The 19,949-nt window shown below is 43.3% G+C and overlaps 1 protein-coding gene and 1 long non-coding RNA gene across 3 annotated transcripts in view; both read right to left on the reverse strand.

Moving 5' to 3' along the window:
- Positions 1 to 19,949, reverse strand: part of RABEP1 (rabaptin, RAB GTPase binding effector protein 1) — a 102,078-nt gene that overhangs the window by 64,563 nt on the left and 17,566 nt on the right. The window lies entirely within an intron of this gene.
- Positions 3,724 to 18,857, reverse strand: LOC123604244. The gene is made up of 3 exons (XR_006715263.1): positions 18,477 to 18,857; positions 8,319 to 8,329; positions 3,724 to 3,737 (listed from the first exon to the last, which is right to left on the reverse strand). It is a non-coding gene; the product is annotated as an uncharacterized LOC123604244 (long non-coding RNA).

The raw sequence follows: 19,949 nt of genomic DNA on the forward strand, positions 1-19,949 counted from the left end.
TGTGTCCCACACTCTTATGTTCCTCTAACACTGTATTCAATTTGATAACACACAACAACAGGAGAAGAAACCAGTCTAAGTCAAATAGTACAACAGAATCTTTTGTTTAAACATGTTCAAGATCCAAAGAAACACCTATTTCAAGGGGAAAAAAGACGTAACTTCAGTAAAACAAAAGACCAAACACTTTGTGTAACTCAGAAATCTTAATTTGTGCATAAATGGGTAAAATGAAACTATTAAGTATGGTAGGAGTGTCCATCCCGTGGAATAATACCAAGCCAGAAAAATTATATTAAATAAAAAGAACAAAATACAAAATTATACAACAAAACATGAGCTATGCAAAAATACACAGAAAAAAAAAACTGGAAAGAATATGCCAAATTACATTCAGAGGAGCTGCCTCTCTGAATCGAAGGATAATTACAATTATAAATTACACTGATCACACTGATTTAAATTAAAAGGTAATGAAGTGACTCATCTTTTTTTTAAATTTTCATGATTATGACTTCATCTCACTGCTACATCCCAATCTCTCTGCTCAAAAAAAGGGCACATAATTTACTTCAGTGATCTTAAAATGTTTTAACACAATAAATAATCATTTTTTTAAGACTACATTTCTATTTTCCCAGGACAATATGCTACAATAGATAAATTTCCTAAAAAGGCAAAACCTCTTGGTTTCGGTTTCAGAAGTGGCCTTCCAGCTAGCAAACTGCCTTCTCTTGCTGCTCTAAAAACTCACCATGTCCAACTTCAGGAATTACTAAAAATGACTATTCCCACACTACATCTACCCACAGAACTGTGCTTTGTTTAGGCTAATATTTCAGTAACAACCCCCCCCCCCCAAGAGGAAACGTGGAGTGGGTGGGGCCAACTGGGAATCTAGGCTTCCCCGCGGATAACTGCGCTGCGGTCAACAACCATTCCACAGTGTTGGAGCAAACGGACGTGGCCTGTGGAATCACTTCGTCCACATGACTGAGTAATCGTAATTCTTCAATACAAGAGAAAGTCGTCATTTCACTTCACACAATCCCACTTCATTTTATGTAATCTCCAAATCATCGGACTTTAGCAACTTTAAGTAAAAAACTGCATCCTTCTACCCTTGGCCGTTTACTCACATAAACCAGTTCTGAAACACAGTAACATCTGGCTAAGAAGTGTACACGGAACACCTTAGCCCCTCCTTCCCTGAATCAAAGAGAAAAACCTTATTTTGTCTTACTTTTTTCATTGTTGCAACTCTCAAAGCACTTGGGCGTCCAAATACTTCAGATAAAAGAACACTTTTAAGATGATGTGTTTCAAATAAGAAAGCCAATTGTTTCCTACGTAAAGGTTAGTGGGCATTTGTGTAAACTACCCGAAGACATCATGAATCTGGGAAAGGTATTAACTCAAAGAACAAACTGGCACCAAATGTTCATTCATTCAGAGGGAAAATGAGATCATGAAAAAGTATTAAGGAAGAGATTCTTCAACAAGAGAGAAGTGGAATTAAAGAGAAGAAAGGATGGAAAACCCGATGTGGGGGAGGAATGACGGGGGTAGAGGTGGGAGGAATTAAGAAGACATAAGAATACACTGTCATTTTCAGGCTCCCTAAAGACAGTGATGATCGAAATTCATGAATAACCACCAGGCACCTGCAGTGTGGAATCTTCTGGGTCACTGAGCAGGTACAATCAGAGGATCATAGTTCTGCAAGGATTTCAGAGATCACTCTAGTCCAGTATATTTCAGACTGAGCCTCAATCTATTAATGAGTTGTTGAATTTAGTGATTAGCAACCTCTTTAAAACTAATGCAATATAGGGGCGCCTGGGTGACCCAGTCCACTAGGCATCCGGCTTCAGCTCAGGTCATGATCTCAAGGCTTGTGAGTTTGAGCCCTACATCGGGCTCTGTGCTGACAGCTCGGAGCCTGGAGCCTGTTTCGGATTCTGTGTCTCCCTCTCTCTCTGCCCCTCTCCCACTCACACTCTGTCTCCCTCTCAAAAATAAACTAATAATAAAATAATTAAAATAACAAATAATAAACTAATAAAATAATAAAACTAATGAAAAATAACAAAATATCAGCAACACACTCAATACGGGTATATGTTTTACCCCTTTATACTGGGTCGTAACAGAAAATGAGATTCCTACTACAGAGAAAGGTCAAAATAGTCTGAAAACCACCACCTCCTAACTCATCCAGGACTCCACTCCTACAATATCACAGACAGGCAGTCATACGGCTTCCACATGAACATAAAACTACTAACTCACTTCACTGCCTCAGGGGGCAGACAGTTCCACTGTGCAGAGATATTAGATTACTAAACTCCCCTCTTCCCTTGAATAACTGGTCATCTGTTAGAAACACCTATTTTCAGGGGCGCCTGGGTGGCTCAGTCAGTTAAGCGTCTGACTTCGGCCTAGGTCATGATCTCACGATTTGTGGGTTCGAGCCCCACATCGGGCTCTGTGCCGACAGCTCACGGCCTGGAGCCTGCTTCGGATTTTGTGTCTCCCTCCCTCTCTGCCCCTCGTCTGCTCATGCTCTCTCAAAAATAAACAAATGTTAAAAAAAAAAAAAGAGAGAAGAACAGAAAAGAAAAGAAATACCTATTTTCAGGAGTGCCTAGGTGGCTCAATCGGGTGAGCGTCCAACTTTGGCTTAGGTCATGGTCTTGTGGTTCGTGGGTTCGAGCCCCATGTTGGGCTCTGTGCTGACGGCTCAGAGCCTGGAGTCTGCTTCCGTTTCTGTGTCTCCCTTTTCCTCTGCCCCTCCCCTGCCCATACTCTGTCTCTCAAAAATAAAACGTCAAAAAAATGTAAATATATATGTGTGTGTGTGTGTGTGTGTATATATACGTATATATTTTTTCTTTTTTTTAGGAATAACCCTAAATTGGCTTCCTCAGAGATCTTACTTAGCTCTACCCTACAGAATGAGGAACATGTCTACTATTTGATATCTCACATCTGTCCTCTCCTTTCTTCGCCCGATGAAATACCTCCTGACCCTTTAATAATTTCTAAATTCTTCATGATCTCAGTTGCTCTCCCCACATATTATAGTCAAAATTTCGCATAAAATAGGACACTCTGATCCTAACACATCACCAACATAGAGTGTAGTAGAAATACTGTTATCTAGGAACTATTCCCTTGATAGTGTACCCCAAATTTACCCTAGCTTTCTTTGACCACAACCCCATACTTCCATTCTTAGCCCATGAGATTAATGTAATTCAACACTGTCTTCAAATCCTTTTTGTCTGAACTTCAAACACGCCAAGGCCCCCTCCAACCTACACCTGGTACAGTTGAAGCCATGTGTCAGAGTTCTGTTTTTATTTTTGTTCTTTTTTTTGTTTGTTTAATGTTTATGGGGGGGGGGGGGGAGAGTGTGCATGCGTGCGTGCTGGGGAGGGGAAGAGAGAGAGGGAGATAGGGGATCCCAGGCAGGCATCCCGCTGACAGCAGAGAGCCTAATGAGGGGCTCAAACTCAAGAACCTGAGCCAAAGTCAGACACTTAACTGACTAAACCATCCAAGCGCCCATTTTTGTTTTTGTTCTTAAAACAAAGTTTTAAGTTAGAACCAAAGATAGAGCCCATTAGCACATCACTTAAGATCCGGGTGTAGGTTGATATTGACATATTAATTCGCTCTATTAGTTACAAATTCATTCCAATTATCATTAGTATCAAATCACAATTCTTCATCTAATCCATGATTTTGTAACAGTGTAGCCAAACATATTATTCAAATTCAAAGATAAGGGGCACCTGGGTGGCTCAGTCAGTTGAGTGTCCTTAAGCATACAAATCTGGATTTTGGCTCAGGTCATGATCTCACAACCAATGTGAGATTGAGCATCCCTCACACCCTGGGCGTGGAATCTGCTTAAGATTCTCTCCCTCTACCCTCCCCCAGTGCACATATTCTCTGTCTAAAGACAATAAATAAATAAATAAATAAATAAATAAATAAATAAATAAAACTCAAATATAAGCTATGTACAATTTAGGAGTCAGAAAAGAAATTGTGCCTCAACCCAAAGCCAAGCTTTCATTATGCGAACCGGGGCAAAGGTTCAACCTTTCGAAGATTTCATTAAAATAAAAACGACACCCATTTTGAAAACCGCCACATGCTCTGAGGATTAGAAATACCATCATACAAAAGCAAGTTACACATAACAAGTATCAAATGATACTTATTGTTAACTTCAGAATTTAATAGTTTCAGGTTCAAAATTCTGCTAAAAAAAATAGAGATCTTCATTTGGCTCACTTGTTCTAGAGATTCTGCCTAGTGATAACTACAAAATCACTTTATTTCCTAAAATTCTCGTAAGCCACTTGTTCAATAATCTGGTTTGTTTAATGTTCCAGAAATTATATTCAAGCGAAGTTACCAACTAAGACAAGCATGTAAACAAGCTTTCAGAAGAAGTGAAATATACAAAGTAACTATGAACCCAAAAATGGGGATTTCCCTGACTGTTCGGCAGGCAAACAATGAAGTATAAACTATACTCCAGGCTCTATTCCTGCATCACTATAATAAGCCGACAAGGCTACCCTCCACCACGTACTCCCACTTGGCATCAACAATGTACAGCGTGAAAAAAGTCTCAGTTGCCAAACAAGAATAACTTCAGAAATAAGCCAACTACACGGCTGAAATAAACTCTGAGCATTTATGAATACTAGTCAAGATATACAAAACCGTGCGAGCAACATCGCGTGCATTTTACCAGGTAGCTTTTAAATCGCCTTCATTTCTAACAGCCTGTAGTCCAGCTGCCATTACTGTCGAACGCTGGTGTTCAACAGCTGATACACGTATGTGTGGATAAAAATGGGCTGCTAATCTATTCAGTTTGTACAAACTGGTGTTATTCTATTTCCCAAGTGTTTCAAACACCATATGATGCCAAGCCAGATGGAAAAGCATGACTGCCACTGGACTGATCAACAGGTATATCTTCTAACTTTGGATATTGAAATATCTTAGTTGCCACTTACAAGACAAAAAAGGCTACTCAAAATTTAACATCTGGCTTACTTAAGGAAATTGCCAAAGGAATTCAGTTTTCTGCCTGTAACTCTAGTGGCATTCAGAAGCACAACTATATGAGGCCACTTCGGGACGTGGATTAGGACTCCTAAAAATTCACTACCAGTGGAGTTAGATTTAATCCTTATTTTGACACTGAATTTACCAAGTGCTGGTAAGGCTGCTGGTGGGAACACATAACAGTACAATCACTTCCGAAGAGTCTGGCTGTGTCTTATAAACGCACACTTACCATATGCTCCACCAATCCTACAAACAAACACATATTTCCACACAAAGATTGGTGTGCAAGTGCTCACAAGAGCCTTACTTATAAAAGCCAAAAGCTGGAAACAACCAGTCAGTTAAGCATCTCTTAGTTTCAGCTCAGGTCATGATCTCACAGTTTGTGAGCTCAAGCCCCGAGTTGGGCTCTGTGCTGGCAGCGTGGAGCCTGCTTGGGATTCTCTCCCCACCACCGCCCCGCCCTCTCTCTCTCAAAAATAAACAAACTTAAAAATTCTCAACTTGACAGAAAACAGAGCCTCTGCCTAAGACCCCAATCAGCCAACACATTAATTTTGGCCTGAGAAGACGAAGCAGAGGACCCAGTCAAGCCTGCCCAGACTTCTGACTTCTGGAATTGTGAGGGCTACTTCAATGAACAAATCAAAGCACAGCTGGTGGAGGGTCCAAAACATCACTACGAGTGGGGAGATACAGCCACTAGAGTCACAACAACAGAGAGCAGGAAACACACTCCAAAAAACACCTCCTGAAGGGCCAGGCCCTGGACGCTGTAGGACCCCTCTGTGTGCTTGCAGGCAGGACACATAACAAGCTTTTAAAACACATTAAGGGACAGAAAACTAGCCAAAATGATGAAACGGAAGAGTTCTCAAAAGAAATTCCAGAAAGAGATGACAGCTAAAGAAATGATCAAAACAGATACGAACAATATATCTGATCAAGAATTTAGAATAACAGTCATAAGATTAATCACTGAGCTTGAAAAAATCATAGAAGACAGCACAGAATCCATTGCTACAGAGATCAAGGAACTAAACAACAGTCATGATGAGTTAAAAACTGCTACAAATCAGGTGCAAAATAAAATGGAGGCAGTCACAGTGCAGATTGAAGAGGCAGAGGGGAGAATGGGTGAATGAGAAGATAAAATTATGGAAAAAGAGGAAGCTGAGAAAAAGATAAAAAAAAATTCTGGATCACGAGGGGAGTTAGAGAACTAAGTGATTCAATGAAACGGAACAATATCCGTATCATAGGAGTTCCAGAAAAAGAAGAAGAGAGAGAAAGGGGCAGAAGGTGTACTTGAACAAATCAGAGCTGAGAACTTCCTGATCTGGGGAAGGAAATAGACATTGAAATCCAGGAGGCACAGAGAACTCCCTTCAGACGTAACTTGAATCGATCTGCACGACATATCACAGTGTAACTGGCAAAATACGAGGATAAAGAGAGAATTCTGAAAGCATCTAGGGATAAACGGGCCTTAACATACAAAGGTAGACACATAAAGGTAGTAGCAGACATATCTACTGAAACTTGGCAGGCCAGAAAGGAATGGCAGGAAATTCTCAATGTGATGAACAGGAAAAATATGCAGCCAAGAATCCTTTACCCAACAAGTCTGTCATTCAGAATAGAAGGAGAGAGAAAGGTTTTCCCAGACAAACAAAGTCTGAAGGAATTCATCACCACTAAACCAGCCCTACAAGAGATCCTAAGGGGGACTCCGTAAGTGGAATGTTGCAAAGACCACAAAGGACCAGAGACTTCACTACAAGGATGAAACCTACAGATATCACAATGACTCTAAACCCGTATCTTTCAATAATAACACTGAATGTAAATGGACTAAACACTCCAATCAAAAAACATAGGGTACCTGAAAGGATTTAAAAAAAAAAAAAAAAAAAGACCCATCTATTTGCTATCTACAAGAGACCCATTTTATTTATTTATTTATTTATTTTAATTTTTTTTAACGTTTATTTATTTTTGGGACAGAGAGAGACAGAGCATGAACGGGGGAGGGGCAGAGAGAGAGGGAGACACAGAATCGGAAACAGGCTCCAGGCTCTGAGCCATCAGCCCAGAGCCCGACGCGGGGCTTGAACTCACGGACCGCGAGATCGTGACCTGGCTGAAGTCGGACGCTTAACCGACTGCGCCACCCAGGCGCCCCATGAGACCCATTTTAGATCTGAGGACACCTTCAGATTGAAAGTGAGGGGATGGAGGGGCGCCTGGGTGGCTCAGTCGGTTAAGCATCTGACTACAGCTCAGGTCATGATCTCGCAGTTTGTGAATTCGAGCCCTGCATCAGGCTCTGCGCTGACAGCTGCTTGGAGCCTGAAGCCTGCTTCTGTGTCTCTCTCTCTGACCCTCCTCCTCTCCTTCCCTCCCTCTCTCAAAAATAAGTAAACATTAAAAAAAAAAATTGAAAGTGAGGGGATAGAGAACCATGCTCCTGGAAGTCAGAAGAAAGCTGAAGTAGCCATACTTAGACAAACTAGATTTTAAACTGATGTCTGTAACAAGAGATGAAGAAGGGCATTATATCATAATTACAGGGTCTATCCATCAGGAAGAGCTAACAACAATTATAAATGTTTATGCATCCAATTTGGCATCAGCCAAATATACAAAACAATCACAAACATAAGTAACCTTATTGATAAGAATACAGTAACAGCAGGTGACTTTAATGTTCCACTTACAACAATGGACAGATCACCTAGGCAGAAAATCAATAAAGAAACAATGGCCCTGAATGATACACCTGACCAGATGGACTTGACAGATATATTCAGAACTTTTCATCCAAAGCAGAATACACATTCTTCTCGAATACATGTGGAACATTCTCCAAGACAGATCACATACTGGGTCACAAAACAGCCCTCAATAAATATAAAAGAACTGAGATCACACCATGCACATTTCAGATCACAATGCTATGAAACTTGAAATCAACCACAGGAAAAAGTTTGGAAAACCTCCAAATGCATGGAAGTTAAAGAACATCCTACTAAAGAATGAATGGGTCAACCAGGTAATTAAAGAAATTAAAAAATATATGGAAGCAAATGAAAATGAAAACACGACAGTCCAAACTATTTGGGATGCAGCAAAGGCAGTCCTAACAGGAAAATACATTGCAATCCAGGCCTATCTCAAGAAATAAGAAAAATCCCAAATACAAAATCTAACAGCACACCTAAAGGAACTAGAAGCAGAACAGCAAAGAAACCCCAAGGCCAGCAGCAGAAGAGAAATAATAAAGATTAGAGCAGAAATAAACAATACAGAATAAAAAACAAAACAAAACAAAACAAAACAAAACAAAAACCAGTAGAACAGACTGATGAAACTAAGAGCTGGTTTTTTGAAAAAATAAACAAAATTGATAAACCCCTAGCCAGACTTCTCAAAAAGAAGAGAGGACCCAAATAGATAAAAACATGAATGAAATTGGACTTATCACAACCAACCCCTCAGAAATACAATTATCAGAAAATATGATAAAAAGTATATGCCAACAAACTAGACAATCTGAAAGAAATGGACAAATTCCTACACACCCACACACTACCAAAACTCAAACGGGAAGAAACAGAAAATTTCAACAGACCCACAACTAGTGAAGAAATTGTATCAGTTACAAAAATCTCCCAACAAGTAAGAGTCCTGAGCCAGACGGCTTCCCAGGGGAATTCTACCAGACATTTAAAGCAGAGTTAATACCTATCCTTCTCAAGCTGTTCCAAAAAACAAAAATGGAAGAAAAGCTTCTGGACTCATTCTATGAAGCCAGCATTACCTTGATTCCAAACCGGACAGAGACCCCATAAAAAAGGAAAATTACAGGCCAATATCCCTGAGGAACATGGATGCAAAAATTCTCAACAAGATATTAGCAAACTGAATTCATCAGCATATAAAAAGAATTATTCACCATGATCAAGTGGGATTCATTACTGGGCTACAGGGCTGGTTCAATATTCGCAAATCACTCAACGTGATACATCACATTAATAGAAGAAAGGATAAGAACCATACTTTCCTGTCAATAGATGCAGAAAAAGCATTTGACAAAATACAGCATCCTTTCTTAATAAAAACCCTCAGAAAGTCAGGATAGAAGGAACATACCTTAACATCATAAAAGCCGTATATGAAAAGCCCACAGCTAATAACATCCTCAATGGGGAAAACCTGAGAGCTTCCCTACCCACCCCCCCCCCCCGAGATCAGGAACACGACAGGGAGGTCCACTCTCACCACTGTTAACATAGTTTTGGAAGTCCTAGCATCAGCAGTCAGACAACAAAATGAAATAAAAGGCATCAAAATTGGCAAAGAAGAAGTCAAACTTTCACTTTTCGCAGACAACACGATACTCTACATGGAAAACCTGAAAGATTCCATCAAAAAGCTGCTAGAACTGATACATGAATTCAGCAAAGTCACAGGATACAAAATTAACGTACACAAATCGGTTGCATTTCTATATACCAATAATGAAGCAACAGAAAGAGAAATCAAGAAATTGATCCCATTTACAATTGCACCAGGAACCAGAAGATACCCAGGAATAAACTTAACCAAAGATGTAAAAGATCTGTATGCTGAAAACTACAGAAAACTTATGAAGGAAACTGAAAAAGACAAAGAAATGGAAAAACATTCCATACTTACGGATTGGAAGAATAAATATTGTTAAAGCGTCAGTATTACCTGGCACAAAAACAGACTTTCAGATCAATGGAACAGAATAGAGAACCCAGAAATGGACCCACAAACGTATGGCCAACTAATCTTTGACAAAGCAGGAAAGAATATCCAATGGAATAAAGACAATCTCTTCAGCAAGTGGTGCTGGGAAAACTGGACAACAACATGCAGAAGAATGAACCTGGACCACTTTCTTACACCAGACACAAAAATAAACTCAAAATGGATGAAGGACCTAAATGTAAGACAGGAAGCCATCAAAATCCTCGAGGACAAGGCAGGCAAAAACCTCTTTGGTCTTGGCAGCAGCAACTTCTTACTCAACACGTCTCCGGAGGCAAGGGAAACAAAAGCAAAAATGAACTACTGGGAGCTCATCAAAATAAAAAGCTTCTGCACAGCAAAGGAAACAATCAGCAAATAAAAGGCAACTGACAGAATGAGAGAAGATATTTGCAAACGACATATTAGATAAAGGGTTAGTATCCAAAATCTATAAAGAACTTATCAAACTCAACACCCCAAAACAAATAATCCAGTGAAGAAATGGGCAAAAGACAGGAATAGACACTTCTCCAAAGAAGACATCCAGATGGCCAACCGACACAGGAAAAAATGCTCAACATCACTCATCATCCAGGAAATGCAAATCAAAACCACAATGAGATACCACCTGACACCTGTCAAAATGGCTCACATTAACAACTCAGGCAACAACGGATGTTGGCGAGGATGCAGAGAAAGAGGATCTCTCTTGCACTGCTGGTGGGAATGCAAACTGGTGCAGCTCCTCTGGAAAACAGTATGGAGGTTCCTCAAAAACTTAAAAATAGAACTACCCTACGACCCAGCAACTGCACTACTAGGCGTTTATCCAAGGGATATAGGTGTACTGCTTCAAAGGGGCATATGCACCCCAATGTTTACAGCAGCCCTACCGACAATAGCCAAAGTATGGAAAGAGCCCAAATGTCCATCGACGGATGAATGGATAAAGAAGATGGGGTATGTATGTATATACGTATATACATACGTATATACATATATATACAATGGAGTATTACTCGGCAATCAAAAAGAAGGAAATCTTGCCATTTGCAACTAAGTGGCTAGAACTCGAGGGTATTCTGCTAAGCGAAATTAGTCAGAGAAAGACAAATACCATATGACTTCACTCATGAGGAGTTTAAGGCACAGAACAGATGAACATAAGGGAAGGAAAGCAAAAATAATATAAAAACAGGGAGGGGTACAAAACATAAGAGACTCTTAAATACGGAGAACAAACAGAGGGTTACTGGAGGGATTGTGGGAGGGGGGATGGGCTAAATGGGGAAGGGACACTAAGGAATCTTCTCCTGAAATCATTGTTGCACTATATGCTAATTAATTTGGATGTAAGTTAAAAAGAATAAAATCTAAAAAAAAAAATGTCAATACTACCAAAGTAATCTACACATTCAATGCAATCCCAATCAAAATTGTACTGGCATTCTTCTCAAAGCTAGAACAAACAATCCTAAAATTTGCATGGAACCACAAAAGACCCTGAATAGCCAAACTAATGTTGAAAAAGAAAACCAAAGGGGGAGGCATTACAATCCCAGCCTTTAGTCTCTACTACAAAGCTGTAATCATCAAGACAGCATGGTATTGGCACAAAAACAGACACACAGACCAATGGAATAGAATAGAGAACCCAGAATTGGACCCACAAATGTATGGCCAACTAATTTTTGACAAAGCAGGAAAGAGTATCCGATGGAAAAAAGTCTCTTTAGCAAATGGTGCTGGGAGAACTGGACAACAACATGCAGAAGAACAAAACTAGACCATTTTCTTACACCATACACAAAAACAAACTCAAAATGGATGAAAGACCTAAATGTGAGACAGGAAACCATCAAAACCCTACAGGAGAAAACAGGCAAAAACCTCTTTGACCTTGGCCGCAGCAACTTCTTTCTCGACACGTCTCCAAAGGCAAGGGAATTAAAAGCAAAAATGAACTATCGGGACCTCATCAAGATAAAAAGCTTCTGAACTGCAAAGGAAACAATCAACAATATTAAAAGGCAACCAATGGAATGGGAAAAGATATTCGCAAATGACATACCGGATAAAGGGCTAGTATCCAAAATCTATAAAGAAGTCACCAAACTCCACACCCGAAAAACAAATAATCCAGTGAAGAAATGGGCAGAAAACATGAACAGACACTTTCCCAAAGAAGACTTCAAGATGGCCAACAGGCACATGAAAGGATGCTCAAGGTCAATCATCATCAGGGAAATACGAATCAAAGCCACACTGAGATACCACCTCACATGGGTCAGAGTGGCTAAAATGAACAACTCAGGAAACAACAGATGCTGGCGAGGATGTGGAGACACGGGAACCCTCGTGCACTGTTGGTGGGAATGCAAACTGGTGCAGCCGCTCTGGAAAGCAGTGTGGAGGTTCCTCAGAAAATTAAAAATAGACCTACCCTATGACCCAGCAATAGCACTGCTAGGAATTCACCCAAGGGATCCAGGAGTGCTGATGCACAGGGGCACTTGTACCCCAATGTTTATAGCAGCACTCTCAACAATAGCCAAATGATGGAAAGAGCCCAAGTGTCCACCAACTGATGAATGGATAAAAAAATTGTGGTTTATATACACAATGGACTACTACGTGGCAAGAAGAAAGAATGAAATCATGCCATTTGCAGCAACGTGGATGGAACTGGAGGGTATTATGCTAAGTGAAATAAGTCAGAGAAAGACCGATATCATATGTTTTCACTCATACGTGGAACTTGAGAAACTTTAACAGAACATCATGGGGGAAGGGAAGTGGAGAAAACAGTTACAAACAGAGAGGGAGGGAGGCAACCCATAAGAGACTCTTAAATACAGAGAACAAACTGAGGGTGGCTGGGGGTGGGTGGGAGGAAGGGGGAAATGGGTGACTGGCACTGAGGAGGGCATTTGTTGGGATGAGCACCGGGTGTTACATGTAAGTGATGAATCACGGCAATCTACCTCCAAAACCAAGAGCACATTGTACATGCTGTATGTTAGCCAATTTGGCAATAAATTATACTTAAAATAAATAAAATGGACATTGTCAGAAGAAATAAACATTAAAAAATAAAATATTCCAATAGAAATAAAATGAAATTTAAAAACAAAAGTTGGAAATAGCCCACTATAAATGCACAAATAACGATGTACACGTACAATGAAATGCTGTTCCGCGACCAGAAGGAAAGAGTACTGACACACACGACAGGAATCCCATCTCGAGAACATCACGCCCAGGAGAGAGACCAAACAAAAAGTGTGATTCCACCTACATGAAATTCTAGGCAGGCACAACTGCAGTGACAGCAGGCAGACCGGCACGTGCCCACAAGCAGGGGCAGGAGCGGGTTCAAAAGGACAGGATGCAGCTTTTTAGGGTAAAATCTTCCAGAACGGGGTCATGGTGATGGTTACAGAAGTGCCGGTATTTGTGAAAACTCATGAAAATATACAGTTAGAATCACTATATTTCAGTGTATGCAGACATTATTTTAAAATCAACTTTAGGGGCGCCTGGGTGGCTCAGCCGGTTAAGCGTCCGACTTCGGCTCAGGTCACGATCTCACGGTTCGTGGGTTCGAGCCCCGCGTCGGGCTCTGTGCTGACAGCTCGGAGCCTGGAGCCTTGCTTCGGATTCTGTGTCTCCCTCTCTCTCTGCCCCAACCCCACTCGCACTCTGTCTCTCTGTCTGACTGTCTATCTGCCTCTCTCTCTCAAAAATAAACATTAAAAAATTTTTTTTAAAAAATAAAATCAACTTTACTGAGATAGGACTTAAAAACTGCAAGAATAAATTAGTGCTTTGTAACAGAACTGACTTCCTCACAAGGCCAACTTTATTGTCCTCACAGCACTTCCCACCATCCACAATCCTGAGGACATAAATACCAGTCCTTACTGGAAACGGCGAGAACACCGACGTTCGCCTCGCTGCTGCCTGGAACTGTGGCTGGCACGCAGAAGGTGTTTAAGAAACACTCACTAAATGAAGAAGGGCACAAGTGAGCAGCAGGGCGAAAACCCACCGAGGAAGAGGGACACAAGTCACGACTTTAAAATTTTTTTTTTTTTTTCAACGTTTATTTATTTTTGGGACAGAGAGAGACAGAGCATGAACGGGGGAGGGGCAGAGAGAGAGGGAGACACAGAATCGGAAACAGGCTCCAGGCTCCGAGCCATCAGCCCAGAGCCCGACGCGGGGCTCGAACTCCCGGACCGCGAGATCGTGACCTGGCTGAAGTCGGACGCTTAACCGACTGCGCCACCCAGGCGCCCCACAAGTCACGACTTTAAAAGACAGAGAGGATCTGGAGAAGCCGGGAGAGAAGAGTACTCGCCGGGAATAATCAGAGATGAAGGGAGTGCGGACGGCACACACGCATCCAAGAGCAAATGCCTCTGGTTTGCAGACAACAGGGACTCTCCCCACACAGCACAGAGCCCCCTCGAGCTCCTTCTCGGGCTGTGTCCCCACACAGATGGCCACCAGCCCCATGGGGCCACCGCACACCTGAAATGTGAACTAAGTATGTTAAGTGTGAAATGTATTTGGAACTTTCAAAGCTTTAGTACAAAAGTATCTAAGATACCTCAATAATGTCTATAGTGATCACATGTAAAAGTTACAACATCTGGAATATGCGGGGGTAAATAAAATACATTGTTAAAATTAATCTCCACAGAAAGTTATACACAAACGTCCACAGCAGCATTATTTTAACAGCCAAAAAAAGGAAACCCAATGCTCATCGACTGAAGAATGGATCAACAGAATGTGGTACTCATAGCAAAGAAGATCATTTATCTGTGAAAAGGAACTCAGTCCCAACACGCTGGAAGATGGATGGCCCCCGAAAACGTCATGCCAACTGAATGACACCAGGCACCAAAAGCTACATAGAGGCTGATTCTAAGTAACGCCCGAAAACAGGAAGACCCGTAGAGACTGAGAGAGGAGGTAAGTGGGTGCCAGGGTCTGCAGGAGGCAGGGTAGGGAGGGGAGTGGCTGCGGGTGGTCCAGGGGCTGTTTCTGAGGTGACAAGATTCTCCCAGAATTAGTGGTGATGGGCGCATGGCTCTGCAGAAATTCTAAAATCCAGAGAACCCCACGCTCTAAAACGGGTGAATACAATGGCACGTGAACGGAATCAATAAAGCTGTTGTTTTAAAAAACTAACGTCGCCTGTTTTTCCACTGGGAGGTTTGTTTGGTTTTGGTTTTTCACCCTTTTACCGTGGCTGCTAGAAAACCTCCATCTCTGTGGCCGGGACTGCCCCTCGGGGCTTGCTGGGCTCCCCGGCCATCCGGGCGCCTGTCCTGACCTCTGCCTCTCCGACCCTCTCGTTCTCCCAATCCGCCAGCCCGCTCCAAGTGGCCCGGTCCTTCGCGGCCGACTGGGACCCCGAGGTCAGCGGTCCTGGAACCCTGGCGCTCTCACCCGGCACACTGCCACTCGGCTGCAGTCCGCAGGCCGCTACTGCTCTCAGGAGAGGAAGTGGGGCCGCCATGGAACATCCCTCGGCCGGGCAGACGTTCCCTGGGGCCCACCACTGACGTCCCCACGGCCGCCCGCCATCCCATCTTTCCAACAGCCTCTCCGCCTCCAGAGACCGCGGCTCCCCGGAGGCCCGTCCTCCCCCAAAACCAGAAGCCCCTCGGAGGAGACGCGCTTGAACGCGACCCCAGACCCGAGCCGGGAGGAGGGAGGAAAGGAGGTTCCACTCCGGCTCCCACGAGGCCGTCAGCGGCTGGCCCGGTGGGGGGGGGGGGGGGAGGGGGGGTGGCACCGTGGGAAGTGGAGCTCCATGAGCTTGGCAGCAGCACAGAAAACAGCCCCCTGCCGGGCCAGTCCTGCAGCAGCTTCCTGCTGTCCCCCTCATACTGGGCCCAGAGCATGACCGTCGAAGTGTGGCTTTGAGACCACAGGATCACCACTGCCTGGGACCTCGTTAAAAGCGCAAATCCGGGGCACCTGGGTGGCTCAGTCGGTTGAGCCTCCAACTTCGGCTCAGGTCATGATCTCACAGCTCATGAGTTCGAGCCCTGCGTCAGGCTCTGTGCTGACAGCTCGGAGCCTGGAGCCTGCTTCGGATTCTGTGTCTCCCTTTCTCTCTCTGCCCCAACCCACTTGCATTCTGTCTCTCTCTCTCTCTCAAAAATAAGCAAACATTAAAAAATAATAATAACAATAATAAGGGCGCAAATCCTCAGAGCCAGTCCCAGACGCTGGAATCAGAAATTCTGGGCATGGGGCCCTTAGATTCATGCTAAAGGCTGAGAACCAGTGGCCTGGGACTTACTTCTCCCGCCCTCCCGAGGACTCTGTCAACTACCTCCTATCTTCTCTCAGGTGCCCTGTGGCCTGAAAGCAAACAGTTGTGTTCGCAGCAGAGAACACGCAGAGGACACAGCACACCGCCACTCCCACCACCATCTCGGAAAGGCTGCTCGTGGGGTGCTGGGCATGGACTTAAAAAATTAATCCACAAGGAAGGAACACTGGTTAAAAGATAGGAAATGCCCTGGAAAAATCTGCTTATCACCAATCTGGTTGGTTTAGTTCATAACACTACGTGGGGGGCACGGGGCACGTATGGACTTCCTTCCAGAGAGTACATATGAAGAGGTACCAAAGAGAGGAAGAGGTGGATGGGGGGGCGGGGGGGGGGGTGGGACTTCAGCTCCCGGAAACGGTAACACACATGCTCAGCAGGCAAGTCAAGGCTGCCATCAGTGCTGAGGACACGACCGGCCCCAGCAAGGGTGGCACCCTAACCTGGGTGGTCCTCTCCCGAAAACCCACCATACTAGTCTAACCGTGAGGAAAACATGGGACAGACTGCAACTGGGGAGACAGTCTACAAAACACCTGACCAGTCCTTCCTGACAACGGTAAGCTCACCAAAAACAAAGTCAGAGAAACTGTCAGTCCAGCGAGAGGAGAAACAGGGACTAAATGTAATGTGCTATCCAGACAGGGCCTAGGCACAAGGAAAGGACGCTGAGAAAAAGCTGAGGAAATCTGAACACACCATGGACTTTGGTTCAGAATAACGTATCACCATTAAGTTCACTAACTTGACGAACGTACCGTACTAAAGCACGCTGTTATTAACGGAGGACACTATGTGTGCAGCATGAAAACTCTGTACCCTCTTCCCAACTTTTCTGTGAGTCCACAACTATCCTCAAATAAAGTTTATTTTTTAAAATGCTACAGGTTAAACCTTGGTCTTCAAATTCAAAAAAATGAATGCCTTTATTGAAGCTTTAACTAGAGGTTTGGCCACGCTGACCACGCAGCAAAGCCCGAATACCCCTCCACACACAACCACCGCCCTGCCCTCCCACCCCCAGTCTTCACAGTTAAGAAGAATGAAAAACAGAGGCATTTAAATACTTAGCTGAGAAGCAGACTTCTCTTCCTGTCCTACTTAGTGTTAATATACTCTGTAAGATCTGATTTTATCTCCTGATAAGCCTTAGTTTTCTTGGAGTTGGACAGAGAACGAGCACAGAGAAAAGGCAGAGTTTAGACAGGACTGCAGACAGTACGTTGAAAAGCCTCAGAAGAGAGAAACAGACCTCACGGACACCAGGAGGCCTGGGTCACAGAGAAAAAAAAACCATAGCTAGAGCCGAACTAAAATCTCATACCGTTTAATATAAAAGCAAACAAACGTAAGTTCAAAATACACCAGCACTGGAAAAGTCACCAGCTTACGGCCCAGTCCCCAAGCTCATACTCATAATAATAAATCGTTGATAAAAGATTTAATGATGTCCAGCCCACGTTGTTCAAGGAAACGGGGTGAAGTGTAATTTATTTTGGAACAATAATACATGCTACATCCTGGCACCCAGAATGTGGTCTCTAAATACAGTTTCCCACTACAAGGAACTAGGGCTCCTCAGGGAAAAAAAAAAAAAAGACCGACTCCAGGCCTGGGACAGGAAGTGTACAAAACAAACCTCAAACACCTTGGCATCTACTGGGGTCGTGTCACAGGACTTAGGAGTCTTAGAGGATACGGTGGGCCAAAGAGATCATTTGAACATCAAAGTACCACCGCTCCCCCCAAGACATGTTCACTTCCTAATCCTCAGAACCTAAAATATTAACCTTATGTGGCAAAAAACATGACTGAGGATCTTCAGGAGTTTGTGGATTACCCAGTGGGCCCCAAACGCAATCTATATGCACCTTTACAAGAAAGAAACGGGCGTTGTGAGACACACAGAGGACCAGGCGACAGGACAACCAGGCAGGCATGGAGCCAGGTGGCCAGGGGATGCCAGCAGCCACCGGAAGCTGAAGAGACCAGACCTGACGCCCCCTAGAGCCTCTGGAGGGAGCACAGTCCTGCCGACGCCTGATGCTCCGGCCCAGAGATACCGATCCAGGACCTCGGGCCTCCTCAACTGTGAGACCGTGAATCTCTGTTGTTGTAAGTCATCCCGTTTGTGGTGATTTGTTGGGGGAGCCGTAGTAAACTAATACAGCCAACCAAGACAACTACAACGAAGTAAAACACAAATACACATTATTTAAGTCCACATGTTCTTCACAAAAGAACCTGACTGCTCACCTTTGAAGGATTCTGGGCAACCAGGTCGTTAGTTTGAAAACTCCCCAGGGTAAAGTGTCACTCCTCTATCACCCAAGTCCCACACACACTATACCTTAAGGTAGCAAAACACACACGGAGAATTTTTCTTTATAGACGTAGACAGCTATTAATTACTGTTTACAAACCCTACTGAATGGAGAAATCTAGGAAATGATCATCAATGGCCTTACATCTCAAAAAGAGACAACCTGACACGGCGCGCCCCCGACAGACGTACACACTACTACTCTGAGACAGTCTTTAAAAAGGCAAAACGAGGGGCGCTTGGGTGGCTCAGTCGGTTGAGCACCCACTCCTGATTTTGAGTCAGGTCATGATCTCGGGGTACACACGTTCAAGCTCAGAGTCTGCTTGGGATCCCCTCTCTCCCTCTCTCTCTGCTCCTCCCCTGCTGGTGTTCTCTGTCTCTTAAACTTAAAAACAAAAAAAAAAAAAAAAAAGCAAAACAAAACAACCACACACACACACACACACACACACACACACACACACACACACGATAACAAAACCATGTAGCAAACCAAAAAACCCAGATCTATGACTTGAAAATTTTTTTAATGTTTCCTGTATTTTTTTTTTTAATGTTTTAATGGGGTTTTTTTGAGACAGAGCACAAGTGGGAGAGGGGCAGAGAGAGAGAGAGACACACACACACACAGAATCCAAAGCAGGCTCCAGGCTCTGAGCTGTCAGCACAGAGCCCAACACGGGGCTCAAACTCATGAACCACGAGATCATGACCTGATCCAAAGTCAGACACTTAACCGACAGAGCCACCCAGGCACCCCTGATTATGACTTTAGATCTAACTTCCAATTTAGAGGAAACACAGAAGGCAGAAGCATATGGAGAACACCAAAATATGGACACAATTAGCAAGTTCCAAGAGTGAACATAGCTATGGGATGGATTTCTTCAACAAATGAATTATAGGGGACAAAAAGAGACCAGACGCATCAACCGATTTTAAGAATGGCCCTTATTCTGGATCCTGATTTGAACAAATTCAACTTTTTATTTATTTTTTTTTTTTAACGTTTATTTATTTTTGACACAGAGAGAGACAGAGCATGAATGGGGGAGGGTCAGAGAGAGAGGGAGACACAGAATCTGAAACAGGCTCCAGGCTCTGAGCCATCAGCACAGAGCCCAACGCGGGGCTGGAACTCACGGACCATGAGATCATGACCTGAGCCGAAGCTGGACGCTCAACCGACTGAGCCACCCAGGCGCCCCAAATTCAACTTTTTAAACTGAGACAGAGGAAAAAATTTCAGCCATGACCCGCCTGGGCATTTGGTGATGAAGAATTATTGTGAACTGTTTTTCGTTTTTAGGTGTTACATTGGTACTGTAGCTATGTTTACATACATACCAAACTATTTCCAAATGAAAGCACGCATGCCTGAGA

Source organism: Leopardus geoffroyi, chromosome E1, assembly GCF_018350155.1.
Source record: "Leopardus geoffroyi isolate Oge1 chromosome E1, O.geoffroyi_Oge1_pat1.0, whole genome shotgun sequence".
Taxonomy (NCBI): domain Eukaryota; kingdom Metazoa; phylum Chordata; class Mammalia; order Carnivora; family Felidae; genus Leopardus; species Leopardus geoffroyi.